Genomic DNA, 18,381 nt, shown 5'->3' on the forward strand with positions numbered 1-18,381 from the left:
AACTAGTTGACGCATTGCTCTCTCTGGGAATTTCCCATGTGTAAGCTGGCTACTGGGATCCACACACTGCATCAGTGATAGTCTGAGTTCTGTGGAGCATCCTGCCACCAAATACAAGTTTGATCACTTCCTTTTCCTCAAAATGTAAGTACTTTTAATCAAGGACTGGAATCAACAAATAAATAACATAATGGTGGTTAATTTAGAAATAACTATCTTACATTTTCAGAGCAGTCATATCCCAATTCATTGGGGTATACTTAGTTTTTGTGTGGTTTCCACACAGCAAGATCCAATGAAATAATAAAAAGAACAAGGTTACTGAGGTTGGTTAAGGCACAGATATTGACTAGGACACCAGCCATATTCGTCTGATCTTTCTCCATTATCATCCCGGAGTGTGACAACCATTTAAACATCTTACCCAAAAGGCAGCATACCCTAGCAATGCAGCATTTCCTCAGTGGCGCTGTGAAATGTCAGCTTGGATTACGCACTTGCCGACAAGGAGTGGGTCTTGAACCGATGACCTCCTAACATGGTGGCAAACATAAGCCAAGCCAACATAAATTAAACGATCGCCTCTGTGAGCAATGCAACTCAATTCTGTCTGCAGGTTTGAGCATTATTTCCAATGACCTCAATAGATTATTTTTCCCGATCTAAATTCCCCAGCTGAACACATGCCATTGTACCTACTAATAGATTTTAAATCACAACATGGTGTGGAAGCAAGTCCTTTTTTTAAATGTTACAAATTCAACCACTTGCCAACATAATTTTATTCCTATTCTTTGAGCCCCTGTCAAGTGATTGGATCCATTAGGATTAGAAAATGCAATACTTTCACTGTTTTTTGGGGAGTATTTATTAACTAAACAAAAAAGAAACCAGATGTTCATGGAAAGTTACATGTTCCTTGTTTTCCTGCTGAAATTCCTTCGTCTTAAAACATATGATAACACATCCAAAGCAGACTTTCCAATAATACTGCACTGCTTTGGGGAATACAATCCAAACCTTGTGCACAGCAACACAACACGAATCATAGTAACATCAGCAGTTACATATATGTAGATGGAATCACATATTACCTTGGTTAAACACTGAGTAGCCAAGTCTCAGGGGAGCTGGGTGGCCAGTTAATCCCCATCCCTCATTAGTTTTCTCAGCCGTCTTCAAAACTATAAAATTCCATTAAAAAAGCTCAGCCATACTGTATGTTTTTTAAATTTATTTGGATATGCGGCACAGCAACAGGTCCTTCTGGCCCAACAAATCCACATCGCCCAATTACACCCATGTGACTAATTAAGCAATGAACCCATACACCTTTGGACTGGTGAACCCAGAGGAAACCCATGCAGTCGTGGGGAGAACGTACAAACCCTTTACGGTCAGTGGTGGCAATCGAACCTGGGTTGCTGGTGCTGTCATGGTGTTATGCCAACCGCTATGCTTTGACTTTCGTCAGATTAACATTGGCCTCAGCAACTACTCCACAAGCCAGACCTTCTGACTGAAGGGATTTGCAGGAAAACAGTTGTGACCTATTCTTCTTTGATTGGAGAGACTTAGTAACATTAAGTTGAAAACTGAAAGTTCAAAATAAATTTATTATCAAAGTACATATATATCACTATATACTACCCTAAGATTCATTTTCTTGCGGGCGATCACAATAAATACAAGGAAACTCAATAGAGTCAATGAAAAGCCACACACAACAAAGATGGACAAACAACCAACGTGCATAAGGCAACAAACTGTGCAAACACAATAAAAACAAAATAATATTATTAATAAGTAAATAAATAGAGAACCTAAGTGGTATAGTCCTTGAAAATAAGTCAAAAGGTTATGGAATCAGACACCTTCATAAACTGAGAAGGAGATGAGACTCCCAAAATTCTATCCGGTTTTAGTTTATGTGGGGTCTGGTTTATTTATTGCTTCTTGCCAGCGTAAGGCAGTAAATTGATCCAAGATCAGATCTATTTACTGCGCGAAAGCTCTGTTACAGGGTTGCACTCAGGTTTTTCAGCCTTCCATCTCTGTTGATGAAAAAGAATCAAGAACGAAGCAAGCTGTGGAAATTGTTTGGATTTTTATTTTGACGTCTGGAGCTGATGCCATATGGAGATCATGAAATAATCTCACAATTTCAGTGTAGATAGATAGATTGATCACCTCAGTCCTGGCTGAACACAAGACAGTATCATTTTATGTTGGACAGTGGGATAAGGAGACTGATTAAGGTCAGGATTTGTTAAGTGACACTTGAGTGTGCAAACACTTCCTCCCCTCAATCACATCTGGCAGTTATACAGGGTAGATACAAATCAATTCAGAATAAAAACACTGTGTATCAGCTTATAATAAGCCACCGAGTATAGAAATCCTTAGTTATCCAGTTTAGGAATCATATTCCCTGGTAAACATATGTTACAGCTTGCTACTGAGGTCTCATTCTTTCAAATCTTTAAATGTGCAAATAACAAATCACTTTTAAAAAAATACTTTTTCCTGCTGATAGTACCTGCAATTTCAAGAGCAACAGGGAGGATGCTACACAGCATCCACACTAGGACCATCAGGCTCAAAAACAGTTACTTTCCCCAAGCAGTAAGGCTGATCAACACCTCCACCCACTAGCACACCCCTCCGCCACTGCTTGATCACTTCCTGTCAGAGTCACCTTATGTACAGACACTCCTGTGCCAAGGGTCACTTTATGGACGTACGATCTTATATTTATATGCATTGTGTTTTTTTCATTATTGTGTTTTTTATCTTATTATGTTTTTGTGTGCTGCATCGGACCCAGAGTAACAATTATTTTGTTCTCCTTTACACTTGCGTATGGGAAATGACATTAAACAATCTAGAATCTTAAATCTGTGTGTGTGCAGCTTAGGAATCCACGGTAACATAGCAGTTAACGTGATGTTATTACAGCGTTAAGAGCTTGGAGTTCAGTTCCAGTGTCGTCAGTAAGGAGTCAGTACATCCTTCCTGTGGAATGCATGGGTTCCTTCCAGGTGCTCTGGTTTCCTCCTACAGTCCAAGAACGTTCCGGTTAATGGGTCATTGTAAACTGCCCCGTGATTAGGCTTGGTTTAAATCAGGGGCTGCTGGACGGTGTTGCTCAAAGGGCCAGAAGGGCCTGTTCTTTATCTCTAAATAAAAATTAAATTAAATAGAAATGAAAGAAGTGCTACTAACACAAGGTCTTGATTGTCTTTTTCAAGCATTAATTCAGACTGTTCCACACATCTCTGAACTGCCAGTAATGGCTGGTGCGGACAACAGCAGAGCTTTCAGATTGTGAGATATGGGAAGATGATCTCATCTAAAGTTCTCAGAACATCTGATGCTTCACAGGAGAAATCTAAAGTAAGCACCCAAATTCCCCAAACATTAAACAGGTCATTAATCTATTATTAGCAACATACACAAATGCTGGTGGAACGCAGCAGGCCAGGCAGCATCTACAGGAAGAAGTACAGTCAACGTTTCGGGCCAAGACCCTTCGTCACTTGTGTGTGTTGCTTGGATTTCCAGCATCTGCAGATTTCCTCTTGTTTGCAAATCTATTATTAGTGCAGGTTAAGATGTGACACAGAAATAAGTAAATAACTGGAGTCCAATTCAAAGTCAATATTTGATTCGCCATCACTGGAATTCACTTTTAAGCAATTTTTTTCAGACAGATTGACACTTCCCTGTAATAAATTTTGGTTTAAAGCCACAAATGGTTCAGCACAGGTTAGATGGCCTGAAGAGCCTGTTTTTGTGCTGTATTTCTGTGCTGTGTGTCTCTACACAAAAAACGGTGAAGCACTGAATATCAGTAGAGCCTTGTAAACAATTGGGCTCCTAGGAGCCTTAGGTCCCACACCATCACGTCAGGAACAGTTATTGGCCCTCAACCATCAGGCTCCTGATCCACCATGGATAACTTCACTCAACTCAACTCAGCTCTGTACTGATCATTGAAGACAGCCCATGGATGGACAGACAGACTGACCTTTCTTTCTTTCTCCCTTTCATTCCCTATTTATTTGTTTGTTTATTATTTACGTTTATATTCTTTTTCAGTTTGTTTTCTTTTTCCACATGGGTTACTTGTCAGTCTTCGTTTAGGTGTAGTTTTTCACCGATTCTTTTGTTCTACTGTTGTTCTACTGTGAATGCCTGCAAGAAAATGAATCTCAGGGTAGACTTTTGGCGTTATACATGTCCTTTGGTAATAAATTTACTTTGACCTTTTGAAATTTATACGTCAGTGAATCTGGTTGGCAGCCTTATAATGTTTCATAAACTAAAATGGCCGCAATATACTTTCATAAACACAAAAGAATCTGCACATGCTGGAAAACTTGAGGAACAGACAAAATGTTGAAGGAACTCAGTAAGTCAGGCAGCATCTAAGGAGGAAAATAAACAGTCGACATTTCAAGCCAATCCCTTGACTGTTTATTCCTCTCCATCGATGCTGTCTGACCTGCTGAGTTCTTTCAGCACTTTGTGTGTGTTCACAATCTACTTTCACACTGAAGGAAAATAACCTTTAATAACCCCAGATCTTCACTTCTCCCAGGGTTGGGCCAATGAGTCACTTCCTTGTCTGTGTGCCAGCAGGAGGTGTAGTGCAGTGAGTACGAAGGTGAGATGGTAGTTATGGCTTCTCACCTTAGCAAAGCCATAACTTAACCAATAAAGTACACCCTTACTTAGAGCCAGTGAGGAACACAGAGCTGTTAATATTAAACCTTCTAGAGCAGGAAATAGCAGCGTCTAGGGCTTTTCTTTCTGGAGTGAAGGAGGATGAGAGATGACTTGATAGAGATGTATAAGATGATAAGAGGCGTAGATAGCTAGTGACTTCTTCCCAGGATGGAAATGGCTAATACGAGAGACTGTTATTTTACCGTGATTGGAGAAAGGTATGGGATGTCAGAGCAATGTTTTTTTTCCTACACAGAGAGTGGTGGGTGTGTGGAACGTGCTGTCAGGGGTTGGTGGTAGAGGTGGATTCATTAGGGACACTTAAGAAGCTTGTAGATAGGCACACGGTTGATAGAAAAATAGCAGACTACATGCAAGGGAAGGGTTAGATTGATCTTAGAGTAGGTTAAAAGGTCAGCGCAACATTGTGGGCCAAAGGGCCTGTACTGTGCTGTAGTGTTCTATCTTCTATAATTATGCAGTACATTAGGGAGATTAAAAAGGTCTCTTACATAGATGAAAGGAAGAAATCACTGACTGTCCACTCTATCAATGCCTCTTATCATTTTAAACACCTCTATCTAGTCACCTCTCTTCTTCCTTCACTCCAGTTGAAACAAAAAACGGAGAGCAGTATGGGAGGGGAGGGTTAAATTAATCTCAGGGTAGATTCAAAGGTCACTGTGACATCGTGGACTGAAGGGTCATACTGTGCTAGACTGTTTATTCTGTTTTATGTTCTGGGATACACATCCTTTCCCCTCCAGTTCCTGGGTGGGACCTGTATAACTTAACACACCCCTTATGCCTGTCCTGGGATACTAATATCAGGCCTGGTCATATACCTTGTCCTTTCTTCTGCCTCATTTATACATTAACAGATTCATTTGGTGATCCAAAAGTCAACCCATCTAAACCTTGAACATGGTCAACAAACAAACATTCATGGCCTCGCCATGAATAAATTTCTCCAAATCTCTGACCTAAGTGGGTGACTCCCTTAAACCGGGACCCCTCCCCTTTGCATCAGACCTTGCACCCAATGGAAACCACCCCTCTGCAGTCTCTGCACCCAGTTCCAACCACAGGATTTACTATGTCTCCTGAAAATGTATCCATTCCTGAGGAAGGGTCTTGGTCTGTTTATTCATTTCCATAGATGTTGCCTGACCTGCTGAGTTCCTCCAGCATTTTGTGTGTGTTGCTTTAGATTTCCAGCATCAGCAAAATTTCTCGTTTATATACAGCTAGGGTGTCTAAGACTTTTGCACAGTACTGTAATAATTTTTTGTATTGCACTGTACAGCTGCCACAAAAAACAGATTTCCTGATACGTGTGAGAGATGATAAACCTGATTCTGATACGAGTCTCTGTTGTGGACTGAGAGTGGGAAGGGGGCAGAGAGAAGGGAATCAGGGAAAAGGGGAAGGGAGAAGGAAGGGAACAGGAAACGCCAGAGAAACGTTCTGTAATGATCAATAAACCAATTGTCTGGAATCAAATGTCTGCACCCACACCTACCCCCCCCCCCCCACCCTGGCTCCAACACTCCTTCTCTGCCTCTGTTCCACACCCCTCTCGTGGGACCCCTCACTCACCATTCCCAACATCCTTTGCTCTCGCCAGATTTATAAACTGGCTCCCCGCTCTACAGTGACAAATACGGTAGTGTGCCATATATATGGCTGAAGGTTAATAACTGTTCCTGAACTGGGTGGTGTGGGTACCTGCTGCCCAATGGCCAGGGTGTTCGGGGTCCTTGATGATGGATGGACACACGAGTTGATATGCTTCACGACAAACTTCTCAAATCACTTCATCACAGTAAAGAATTATATTTTTAAAATTCAAAAATGTTCATTGCTGTTCAAGCCAGGTTTATAAATGTTTGCTTTTGTTGTTAGACACCAAAAACTTAGATTTCTTTCTAATATAAAACCCACAAGTGTTTATAAATTATTGACAGATCTAGCCCTCATCTCTTTTGCAGCAAGCTTCTTGCCCTGTGCCAAGCCACTCGAACAAATGCGCACACATGATACAAATCCCGTGATAAATACTTGCAAGTGTAACCATCACCCTTCAGTAAATCTTATGTATTCATAACGGTACTCGACAGCACACACCAATGCAGATGAGGGCATTAATTTGTAGGCCTTATTCTTCCTTGAATCCATTTCACCTGTTGAATTTACCAGATTAAAGGTGAGGTGGATGATGAGCCCAATAGTGGCAAGGTAGCATATTGGTTAGCATGTCGCTTTCCAGCGTCAGCAACACGAGTTCAATACCCTCCACTATCTGAGGATTTTGTATGCTCTCTTGGTGACCGCCACACTCTCTAGTTTCCTCCCACATACAGTTACAGTTACTGGAGTTGTGGCCACGATATGCTGGTGCCCGAACTGCACAATCCTTGCTGATTTGATTTGACGCAAGCAACACGTTTCACTGTATGTCTCGAAGTATATGTGACAAATAAAGCTAATCTTTAAGATCTTTACGAGGAAAACGTGCAGCAGATTTGCAGGGCAGTGAAAAGAAAGATGCTTCATTAGGGTGTAAGATTTGTGACTGAGTCTGCAAAATGCAGCACAAGATAAAACACACGCGATCATTGTTAAATTGATAGTGTGAACATTTGGAGAAAGATACTCGATTCTGGGCTTGTGGTGTAAAACTGCTGTTTCATTGGATGTATTGCTAATGCTTCAAATACAGATTGATAGAATTCTCCCACAGGGTCTGGCCAAATGATGCACTCACTTGGTAGCTCCCTTGGTAAATTTCTCCTGTGATCCCAGAGTACGTCAAGAGATAACAAGCTAGAGTGGTCAAGGGCAGAAAAACTAAACAAATAATATTTGTCCCTGGGATGGGATTTGTTATCCTGTACAGCCTGCAGAATTCACTACCTTCTTATTAAATTTCAGGAAGGTAATTCCGATCACGGCAGAATGTCAAGACCGACCTTCTAACTATTGTTAAGAGTACAAACTTCACAATCTCAGCCAAAAGTGGAATAACCCGAACAAATTGTTGTGATCAATGGAATATTCACCACTCGTAGAGGGTAAATATGTTAAAAAAATGTCACTGCTAAAGGAAGTTTAAACATTTAACACAGCTGTACATGAAACCCCTGTTACCATGGAAACATGGTTCATAGTTCATAGATCAAAACTAGTTCCACTCAACTTACCTTTATTCAATTTAACAGCCATTCTTCAAACAAGATACCTTTCATTTCAATTCCTCAGGCAATTTAATATCAAAACAATTTTTTTTAACAAATATGTGCCAGTGTTGGCTCCGTGCCACAAAGGCAATTACTAGTCACTCATGTTTCAACAACAGTTTTACCACAACGATAATACTCTCCTGATCTCATATCATCTCGTTGCGTAACGCACTTGCTAACATTTTGATAATCTGACCCAAAATACAGCATGATTAGGCATTTATTGAGATACATACATTAGTTTCACTAATTTGGCAGCTCAGTTCATGCGGAAAAATGGCCAAATGCAACTGTGGTCAAATTTACGAGTTATGACTGGATATGTTGCTATTGCCTGTAGGTCTAATTCACCTCCTGTCTTTTATTAATAACTTTTCAAAGAGAATACTACTAAACTTGCTTTTCTTTCCCAAAAGACACTTTTTTAACTCTTATATTTATTGTGCTTTTTAAAAAATTCCGCTTTTTATACTTATTTTGTGTATTTTTTATGCTGCATGGGATCTAGAGTAACTATCATTTTGTTCTCATGTTTTGAAGAATGATGATAAACAACGTTGAATCTTGAAAAAGATGGTTTATTTGGTCATTCTTTTTTAAATTCCCAAGTTATACGCTATTAGTTTGTAAAATTAACTTCATTTTAATATTTACCTGCATGGTAAATAGAGAGGCAAGAATGCAATCTGAGCCTGAGTGTATATTTTTGCATTCTATTCCGGAAACTCAAGTATGTAAATCTATGCTGACAATCCAATGAAGGGAGTGGTGCCCTGTCCACGATCTTTTCTTTCAAACAAAGCATCAAAGCAAAGCCCTGCCAGCCTCCTCACACAAACCTAAAGGATGTCTTGATGTTATTCTGAAGAAGGCAGGGGAATTCTCCCTGATGTCCTGGGCAATGTCCATCTTTCGGCCTCTAAAACGACACGTATAGCACTGCTGATACTGGTAACCTTGCTTCCTGCGGAACCTTGCCATGGGCAAATTAGTTTCTACATCAGCGAGGCCTACATAGGTGAATTTGGAGTATTGTGCACAGTTCTACCTACCTACATGAAAGATATCAAGAAGACTGAAAGAGTGCAGAGAAAATTTACAAGGATGTTGCCAAGACTTGAGGGAAAGGTTGAATAGGTCAGGACTTTATTCCCTAGAGTGGGAGACAATGAGGGGAGATTTAATAGAGGTATACAAAATTATGAAGAGTATAGATGGATAAATACAAGCAGGTCTTTTTCCACCTGGCATGGAAACTACAGGTCATGAGTTAAGGGTGAAAGGTGAAATGCTTAAGGAGAACCCAAGGGAGAACTTACTCACTCAGAGGATGGTGAGTGTGTGGAATGAGCTGCCCAGTGGAAGTGGTGGACGTGGAGTTCGATTTCAACATTTACGAGAAGTTTGGATAGGTATATGAATGGGAGGGGCATAGAGGGCTATGGTCTGGGTGCAGGTTGAAAAGACTAAATAGAATAATACTTCAGCACGGACTAGATGGACCAAAAGGCCTGTTTCTGGTCTGTAGGGTTCTATAACTATTTCCTAAATTACAACAGTTATTAACCTTCTGTTAGCTATAACATATTTTAAACCACCCTTACAGACTCTACATAAGAGTATGTCTTCATTATTTAAATTTCATGTTAAATAGACACTGCAGGAGCTACAGGAAAAATCTCCCAGATATACGAACAGAGTAAAACAAGGAAATTAAATCCTTCTACATTTTCCATTGTAGGTCATGTGACATGATTCTACCAGCCTTGTCAATCACACGGCCTGCCTGTGCACTCATGCTCTGTTCTGCCAGTCTGTCGGTATGGCTTTATGTGTCACGCAGGGTGGAATGTTTGGCACAAGATCTGGAGCTGAGGCCATTCAGCATTGTGCAACGCCGAGCAGTTAATTATTGAGCAATCAGCCCCGGTGAAGCAAACGCCAAACAGAAATCCAAATGAGACTTAGCTGCTTCGAGGTTTGGGAACAAATATTTAAGAGGTGGAACTTCCAGCCAAAGCACTTAGAAGGTGGAATTATAAATATTGTTATCTGAAATGTAAGCAAGTTTCAGATCTCTGGAGGAGTGATGTGATGTAGTCCACTCGAGAGAGCATGAAGGCAGATAGTGCACAAGGTTCAGCAAACAGCACCGTCACTTACAGAGGTGCAGTTGGAGTGGCTGCCGGAAGCTTTGAGGATTCAGGTTCCAATTTATTATCCAACCACATACATGTCACCAATGTTCCCTCTAATTTGTAATGACCAGGATGCACAAAAATCTTGTGCTGTGCTGTTTTTTGGCCAGTGACAACAACATGTACACACTGAATAATTTCTTCAATAAAAACGGTATAAATAAGCCAGTTCTAAAATCTGCAGACAGACCATCACAAACTCCAAGTTGTCAACATCGCCCACTTCAGAAACCGGAAAAGAAAATGTGATTGTGTACGATCATAAACGTGCCAGCGAGGTAGAGGGTGATAACATGTTGTGCGCAGGTTAAATTCCTTTGTGCTGATGCAGACGGCTTAGCATGGAATTATGACAAAAGGAATCAAGGGGGAGTTAATGGGCTTGTGTAAGAGAGAGTGCAAGCAGAGGGGCAACGGGACTGATGGCTTTGCTTCTCTGGGGACTAGTATGGGCCTTATGCATTGAATGTCTCCTGTATGTTAATAGGGATAAAGTACAGTCCCAAATTACTCGTTCATGGATGGTCCCAAGCCCGGATGCAAAAGGAGGAGGGTTGGGCATGGGCTAGCAACCCACCCGTAAAAACCCAGAGCTAATGAAATGCCAACAGAAGCTTGGAAGACCATACGACCATAAGGCACAGGAGCAGAATTAGGCCATTCAGCCCATTGAGTCTGCTCCGCCATTCCATCATCTTGGATCCCCACTCAACCCCATGCACCTATCTTCTCGCCATAACCTTTGATGCCCTGACCAATCAGGAAACGATCAAATTTTGCTTTAAATATAACCATAGACTTGGCCTCCACTGCAGACTGTGGCAGAGCATTCCACAGATTCACTACTCTGTATCTATAAAAATTCTTCCTTACCTCCATTCTAAAAGGTCGCCCCTCAATTTTGAGGCTATGCCCTCTAATTCTATAGACCCCCGCCACAGGAAACATCCTCTCCACATCCACCTTATCTAATCCTTTCAACACTCAGTAGGTTTCAATGAGATCCCCCGGCATTCTTCTAAATTCCGGTGAGTACAGGGCCAAGGCTGCTAAAAGCTCCTCATATGTTAACTCCTTCATTCCCAGAATCATCCTCTGGACTTTCTCCAATGACAACACATCCTTTCTGTGATATGGGGCCCAAAACTGTAGACAATACTCCAAGAACGACCTCACTAGTGCCCGATAAAGCCTCAGCATTATCTCCTTGCTTTTATATTTTATCTTCTTGAAATAAATGCCAACAGTGCATTTGTCTTCTTTAAGCAGAGGGAGAATGGCGCTGATATGGTATTGCTTCTGTGGGAGCTAGCATGGACCTGATGACCTGATGGAACTCGATATCCCAAAGACCTCATTCCTTTGAGAAGAAAGATCTTTGGAAAACATGGGCTACTCCTGGGAAGCAACTTGAAAGACCGGCGCAGGGCAGAGGACTCTCTGTCCCCAGTAGGAATGAAGGGCTTAAGCAAGTGCCAAATGGTTCATAACACACACACAAAATTCTGGAGAAACTTAAGCAGCTCAGGCAGAATCTATAGAGAGGTATAAACAGTCAACATTCAGGCTGAGACCCTTCATTAGGTCAAAAGCTGAGGGGAAGACCCTGATTACACAAAATGAATCAATCTCTGAGTTTGCAGCAGAATTCACAAGCGGAACAGAGACAAGCAAATCCTGAACACAAGAGACTCTGAAGATGCTGGAAATCCAAAGCATCAGGCACAAAATGGTGGAGGAACTCAGCAGATTAGGCAGTATCGATGGAGAGGAATAAACATTCGAAGTTTCGGGCTGAGATCCTTCACTAGTAACGAGTTAAACCATTTCCCCAGTGGTTTTCTATAACAATGCTGTTGTATTCACCACATCTGGCTCTCACTGTAGATAAAAGTTTCTTGACAAAGCCAATGTGGGCCTCTTTGGAGAGATTGGGAATGTCACTAGACTGCTCCTCATGGTGAGGTGGTCCGCAACCCTGGCCCTTCTTAAGGTGGAGCAGGAAGACGCATCTGGAGAACCGAAGAAGAATGAGGGGAGGATGAAAGTGTTCTGGGAGGATGGAAGAGCGCTGGGGCGGGGGGGGGGGGGGGGGTGGCACTTGAAGAAAGATGGAGCGCAACACAATTACCCTAGCAACAAAACATCCTTCAGAGGAAGAACTTGCATTTACACAACATCTTTCACAACCGGAAGCACTTTAATTTGAAAGCAATGCAGCCACTGGCTGTACTGCAGACGCAGGTCTGATGAATCACCACTAAGACCCATATGTGGTGTAGAAATACCATCTCACAGCCAAGGGGTATAAATCTTACTGTTACATGTACCAGATAACAGAAAGCATCTAATCTTGGAGGCCACACATGTTGTAAAATGGCTTTTTGTCACTAAGCTATAAAATTTGCTTGATGTAACAGGATCTCTCTCCTATAAAGTCCACGGATCTGGGAATGTAATACTTTGTCCAGTTTGCTGATATATTTATGCTGGCTAAAAAGGTAGATCAAAAGGAACACACAACTAACTATTGAAGTGCAACACTGAATCAGGAGGCTCTTGGAACAGGAAAACTCCCTCAGATAATGGATTAAGCTATTGCCAAGTAAATAGAGTGAAAACCACATTATACCTCGGACATTGTATTCCTGGCCTTGAAAAGCACTTGTTAGTTTCACAGATTCAAAGTCACCTCGCCAATGAATTCAATATTGTCTGAGATGAGTTAAAAGGGCCATCAGATAATTAAATATAGGACTGTGATCTTGTGAGTCAGCTGCAGAACAAAATGTCCACTCTGTACTTCTCTCTTTTTGACTTCAATGCACTTCTGTAAACATTCCCTCCCGTTCCCTCCCTCCTATTTTGTTTTGGGAATATTATACAAAGATCCAGTTAATTAATTATAGCAATTACACTTCAATAATTAATTTTAAAGCAGAACAAGTAAGAGGAAAGGTCAAAATAGCAACTCTCCGAAAAATAAATGGCTCGCGCATTCTTCAATTATGATTTGAAGACAGGATATCCAAATAAGCAAAAAAGAATTAAAACTTTTGCAGAAATAAAGAGTACATAATGAATTTAATTTACTATGTTTACAAGCTTAATCAAATGATTAATCTTTCAATTGCTGAACATTGATTGTCATCTGTTAGTACCTCGGAGTAATACTGGGTGATAATATCTTCTGGCACTTTGATTTATTGAGAATGTGGCTCTGAACCTAATACATTATTTCAATATGACAGAATGAATTATTATGTAAAGTAAGCTGCTGTTATTCAATCCACAGTGTACTAAATTACAAAGTGGGCACACAGGCAGATATTTACAGGCCTGGACTGTCAGACTGCGGACTAGTCCCGACATTACCGCCACCCCACTGCACCCCCAGTTTCTCTCGTCCTGTGTAACCAGCAGACCATTTGAGATTTTGTACTGAAACCCGCATTTTGTTTCATTTGGCAAAGTAATTGCTGCATTGTAGCTTAATCGTCGATGATGAACAGCACGTGTTTACGTACTGCGTTTTTACACACAAATTTCACAACATATGTCAGTGATAATAAATCTGAATCATATCTATTATCACTGACATATGTCATGAAATTTGTTTTGCTGCAGCGGTATAGTGCAAGATATAAACAATTACAACAAGTTACAATAATAAATAAATAGTGCACAACGTGAATAAAATGAGAATTTGCAAATAGGTTCTAGGACAGTTTAGAAATCTGATGGTGGTGGGGAAGAAGCTGTTGATAAACATTGCGTGTGTGCTTCAGGCCTCTGTACCTCCTCTCTGATCGAAGCAATGAGAAGAGAGTATGACCCGGCTGGTGAGAGTCCTGACGAATGGATGCTGCCTTCTTGAGACATCGCCTTTTGAAGATGTCCTGGATGGTGGGACGGAGGGGATGAAGCAAATGCAACAGGACACCGTGGTATCTCCTTTCCTTTCCAGTCCTGGTGAAAGGTCTCGGCCCAGAATGTCGACCATTTATTCCTCTCCACAGATGCTGCCTGAACTGCTGTGTTCTTCCACCATTCTGGGGGGGGGGGGGGGGTGTGTTAGTTACTCTGAAGATATAAGAGGTCAGTTTCAAGAAACGCCTCAAGCTGGAGGAGGAGGGGAAGAAGTAGAGGGATAGGGGAGTTTAGGAAGTGAATTACAGAGGCCAGAGCCTGGAATAATTCCAGTCCTGGGCATACAGAATGCTACAGTTGGAGAGGAAAAGGATGCACACTATGTCCTAAGAGACTTTGGCAGTATGTGGATTGACGAATACAAGGGTAATGACTGAAGATGGATCTCCCAACCTATGAAAGAGAAAATCTGTCCAAAGCTCTGCATGCAAGGTGAGGTGGCCCTCGTCTCATTAATGGGAAGTGAGGAAATATAATTCTCGCACTAAGCAACAATCAGCAGGGAAGCAGATTTGCACATCAGTAACCAAGCCGTGCACAGGTTAAAACTACGGGCTTCCGTCCCACACCTTATTGCAACATCTACCACCTACATCGCCTCTTCGAGACATGTTCTTCACGAGACTCACTGAACAGACTGGGTTTTCACAGCAGACGCAATTCATTTATCAGTTCAGCTTGCTCTTGCTGCACTTCCAACAATGTCTTTTTCTCCCCCCACCAGTAACTCTGCTGAAGAGATATGCTGACAAAAGTTGGGAGATCACTGACTTTCTCCTCTGTACAAGTCAATTATGTAAACACTTGCCTGTGCTCACACTAACTCTGCCATCCCCAAATCCAGATGATGGACTTTTGAGATGCTGCTTTTGTGATGCCCATATATGACCTTAAGACACTGGAGCAGAATTGAGCCCATTGAGTCTGCTCCACCACTCCATCATGGCTGATTTATAAACCCTCTTAACCCCATTCTCCTGCCTTCTCCCCATAACCTTTGACACTCTTACTAAGCAAGAACCCGTTTTGAATATACCCAATGATTTGGCCTCCGCAGCTGTCCATTGCAATGAATTCTACAGATTCACCACCCTCTGGCTAAAAAAAATTCCTCCTCATTTCTGTTCTAACGGGATGTCCTTCTATTCTGAGGCTGTGCCCTCTAGACTGCCCCACTATGGGAAACATCCTCTCCACATCCACTCTGTCTAGACCTTTCAATATTCAGTAGGGTTTCAATGAGATCGCCCCCTCACTGTTCTAAACTCCAGTGAGTACAGGTGCAGAGCTATCAAATGCTCCTCACATGTTGATCTTTTCACATGCCTGGGATGCTGCTGCGACTAAGCTTTTAATTGCGTCTGTGCATACATGTACTTGCGCTTATGATAATAAACCCGACTCTGACTTCGAGTTAAACAACCTGAAGAGATCAATTAATTCTTGCTCTGGCAAACTGACAATAGAAGCAAATGGCACTGTTGCTTGAAATAGTCTCCCCCTGCTGAGCTGGGGAGCGGACATTTCTTCCGAATGGTCACCTTTGCATGACCACATACTGAGCTTGAAGACGGGCGCTAGATTAAATTGGAAGCAATTGCACCAAAAACAGCAGCTTTAAAATCACTAAGGATATTAATTTCCTGTTTCCAGAAGGATTGTATTGAGACAGACGGACACTACACGGCGATGGTAGCGATTACATTCTCCTATCAGTGAGCCTGCAGTGATCTGAGCTTCATTTTCAGCTTAAGGTGCAACTTAGAGAACAGCAACTTCTCAACTCCTGGGAAGCCGAGTCATTTGGAGTCCGAATGCTAATGTGGGAGAGCTGGCTTGGTTTCACAATGATCCCTCCTCAAACTAGAACAGCAGTCCAGAAGCGGAGCTTATCAGGAATCTCAGTGATAAGTCGGGTCATAATCAGAACTACCGTCACTGACAAATGAAATGAAATTTGTTGTACAGTGCAAGACAAATCAAAATCACTGTAAGAAGCGGACCGCATGACCCCATCTACATAGGTGGTGCGCAGGTGGAACAGGTCAAAAGCTTTAAGTTCCTTGGGGTGAATATCATAAATGACCTGACTTGGTCTAACCAAGCAGAGTCCACTGCCAAGAAGGCCCACCAGCACCTTTACTTCCTGAGAAAGCTGAAGAAATTTGGCTTGTCCCCTAAAACCCTCACTAATTTTTATAGGTGCACCGTAGAAAGCATTCTTCTAGGGTGCATCACAACCTGGTATGGAAGTTGTCCTGTCCAAAACCGGAAGAAGCTGCAGAAGATCGTGAACCTAGCCCAGCACATCACACAAACCTATCTTCCATCCTTGGACTCACTTTACACCGCACGCTGTTGGAGCAGTGCTGCCAGGATAATCAGGGATAAGTCCCACCCAGCCAACACACTTTTTGTCCCACTTCCCTCCGGGAGAAGGTTTAGAAGCATGAAGATACGTACGGCCAGATTTGGGAACAACTTCTTTCCAACTGTGATAAGACTGCTGAACGGATCCTGACCCGGATCTGGGCCGTACCTTCCAAATATCCAGACCTGACTTGCACTACCGTACTTTCCCTTTTCTATTTTCTAATTATGATTTATAATTTAAATTTTTATTATATTTACTTCAATTTGTACTTCAGGGAGCGCGAAGCACAAAAACAAATATCACTGTGATGATTGTACGCTCTAGTATCAATTGTTTGGTGACAATAAAGTACTTGTATTGTATTTGTAAGTTGCAATAAGAAATAGATAGTTAGATAACCAACTGAATGAATGGAGATAGATAAATGAATGAATAAATAGATAGATAGATGAACAACAGAGATAGATGAATGAATAATAGATGAATTAATAAGATAGACAGATAGTGCAAAAGAGGAATAGAGAGGTAGTGTTCAAGGTTTCATGGACTGTTCAGAAATCTGATGGCAGAGTGGGAAAACACGGTGTCTCTTGTACCTCCTCCCTGATGGTAGTAATGAGAAGAGGACACGTGCTGGATGGTGAAGGTCCTTAGTGATGGAAGCAGACTTCTTGAGGCACCATCTTCTGAAGATGTCCTCAATGGTGCAGGTACCGCCAAGTTAACAATGCTAACAGGTCATGTTACATATTCAATATATGTTCCAGCCACTTTGTCAACTGGACACAAGCTCGTATTTAACCAATATCATAGACAAATATTGCAGCACTTTACTTCATAAACAAATATATTTGCCACTGTGGTGAATTGATTAAGCTTTCCATATTGACAGCAAATTATTTTGACCGTGTGGACTGTTTCTAACAAGATGCCGATTTCACATTTGACAGTATTATCTTTTTTTTTAGCCCCCTTCCTCTCTCTTCCTCCCTGAAAGAAAACACTTTTCTAATTTTATAACAGTTGCCTATCAAAGGAATTGCTTCTTGTAGCAAAGCAGGTTGTATTGTCCACATCGGGCTATCATTCTGGAGGCAGATAAATCACTTCCTCTGTTCATACACCGGTGGTTTCTCTAAATGGCTGGATGAACAAAGATTCTTACGTGGGGAGTTCCCTGCATTATCCTGTCTATTTCGAATAACGCTTCAACCATCAGGCTCTTGAACCAGCGTGGTTAATGTCACTCACCTCCACATTGAACTGATTCACAATTTGTGCCTCACTTTCAAGGACTTTACAAATTTTTGAAAAAATTATCTACTTATCTTTCTATTTATTTATTTATTTATGTATTTTGCACAGTTTGTATTCTTTTGTGCATTGGCTACTTGTCAGTTTCTGTGTGTAGTTTTTCACTGATTCTATTGTATTTCTTTGTTCTACTGTGACTGCTTAATTTCTACCTTTGATGTCTCTCTTTTCCCTTTTCAAGGTGGACGGGATTATGTTGGAGATGCTGACCTGGAATTGCCCTCAAACTTTGGTTCTTTGCGGTACTGGGTCCTGGGAGCTCATGACTGGCCGCTTTTCAAAGTCCTAAGAATGTGGCCTAGAAGACAAGTGTGCCTTCGGGGTTCCAAGGTGTCGTGGCCCTGTAGACAAACCGACTCTATGCCCGTGCCCCTGACTGCAGCGTTGCAGTAGAAAACCAAACATGGGCAACAGCGGATCAGCTGTTGAGGGCTCTGAACTCGGCGAATCACGCGCTCTCTCCATCTCGTTGGTGGGGGAAGAGTTTGTTCGGATTCTTGAGTCAGAGAACTCAGGGAAAAAAAGCTACGCAGCACACTTTATCATTGCAAATCAGCGAGTTGTTTTTGATATGTCCCTCCTCTCACTGTGA

At 41.7% G+C, this 18,381-nt stretch overlaps 1 protein-coding gene across 3 annotated transcripts in view; it reads right to left on the reverse strand.

Moving 5' to 3' along the window:
- The window catches only part of LOC140734182 (mastermind-like protein 2), a 135,699-nt gene that overhangs the window by 76,678 nt on the left and 40,640 nt on the right, over nt 1–18,381 (reverse strand). Inside the window, exon 2 of one of the 3 annotated variants that reach the window (XM_073057831.1) lies at nt 4,084–4,197. The exons of the other annotated variants lie outside the window; for them this stretch is intronic. The gene's annotated coding sequence lies outside the window, so the exon portion shown is untranslated. The remainder of the gene's footprint in view (nt 1–4,083; nt 4,198–18,381) is intronic. 3 annotated transcript variants of the gene reach the window in all.

This window comes from Hemitrygon akajei, chromosome 10 (assembly GCF_048418815.1).
Source record: "Hemitrygon akajei chromosome 10, sHemAka1.3, whole genome shotgun sequence".
NCBI classification, from domain to species: Eukaryota; Metazoa; Chordata; class Chondrichthyes; order Myliobatiformes; family Dasyatidae; genus Hemitrygon; species Hemitrygon akajei.